At 35.5% G+C, this 1,326-nt stretch overlaps 1 non-coding gene across 1 annotated transcript; it reads right to left on the bottom strand.

Annotated features, from left to right (window-relative positions):
* Positions 1 to 283: 283 nt before the first annotated feature.
* On the bottom strand, positions 284 to 496 carry LOC113383982. The gene has a single exon (XR_003367930.1). It is a non-coding gene; the product is annotated as a small nucleolar RNA U3 (small nucleolar RNA).
* Between the last annotated feature and the right edge of the window lie 830 nt (positions 497 to 1,326).

Below are 1,326 nucleotides of genomic sequence, written 5' to 3'. Positions count from 1 at the left end.
AACAAAAAAAAATCCTTCGTTTTTCCCAAAAACTAATCGTTATCTCCGAAACGAATGTTTTTTTAATAATTCATATTGGTTTATCCGAAAACTCTTGCACGGAAAATCGTATCCACACAATACACACACTCGCATACGCATCCATAAAAAATGCTGAAATGGTCAAAAACCTTAAAACGTAAAAATATGCAAAAAAGTTTGTAAAAATTTATATACGATTTTCAAGCAATTTCTTATAAGTTATTCCCACTGAAAGGTTATAATATATTATAAGTTTAAAGAGACCTCTCAGGAAGCATCACACCCATGACCAGAATCCACGAGGGATTTTGGCGAACGGTCATCGATGATGATCAAACTCCAAATGAAGTTCGATCACCTTTCTCACGCTCAGGGTGCGATGCTACGACTCATCGTCGAGGTCGCATCAACTCCACGTTTGAGTGAAGAGATTGTGAATATCTACTACAGAAATGATCCTGTGAAGTATGATCTTGCCCAAACAACGTTTCGACCGAAACTAGCAAATTCCTTTCAGGTTTGTGCGGCGATTCCAGGTTAACGTGACCCAGGTATACGAAGCGGAGACATCTACCGTTTCATTTTCAACTCTTGTTGTTTATAGAAGGAGTGTTGAACGTATAGTTTGGCAAAATGCGTTCGACTCTTACGGTTAGAGGAATGAGTTCTATAATGAGTTTATGATAGAACTTCATAATATATTATATTTTCTAATACAGTACTCCATATCATTTATACTTGTACCCGAAGGAGAAGTTTATGTTTTCATCAAAAAATCCGAATTGCTAATTTTATGTTTTCTCGACGTTTCAAGCCATTCTGAATCGAATGAGACCAAATTTGGAAAAAGTATGAGTGTGTGTGTGTGAACAGATTTTTTGCCGTAAATCGACGTTTTCTCAAAAACGGCTGGATCGATTTCTAAAATTTAAAAGCCATTCGACTAGCGTTTCTAACTTTTGTACGATGATCGGCCAAGCCATTTCTTTGTAAATTGCAGAAAAGTTTTTCGTCCACGTTTTAGGCTGCAATTCTGAATCGATTTTGAAAATTCAAAAACTGTTCGAAACATATTGGTTGGGAATCGACCTGATTAGTTTTTGGTGAAGATTGGCCGGGCCGTTTTCTTGTAATAGAGCGTTAAAAAATTTTTTTTCGACGATTTTCATAATTTTTTTTTTTGCGAGAGGATACCATAGTCTTATAGATCATACTAAAATATTACGGTCCTGTGATAAGTAGTTTATTTTAAAAATTCGTCAAAGTTTGCAAAAATTAGCGTCGTTTTCTTGACGTTTGTCAAAA

The sequence above is a fragment of the Ctenocephalides felis genome, unplaced genomic scaffold, assembly GCF_003426905.1.
Source record: "Ctenocephalides felis isolate EL2017-DRISC unplaced genomic scaffold, ASM342690v1 CF-g0.4_SCAFFOLD_03570, whole genome shotgun sequence".
In the NCBI taxonomy this organism is placed as follows: domain Eukaryota; kingdom Metazoa; phylum Arthropoda; class Insecta; order Siphonaptera; family Pulicidae; genus Ctenocephalides; species Ctenocephalides felis.
This window is presented reverse-complemented; position numbering and strand designations above follow the sequence as displayed.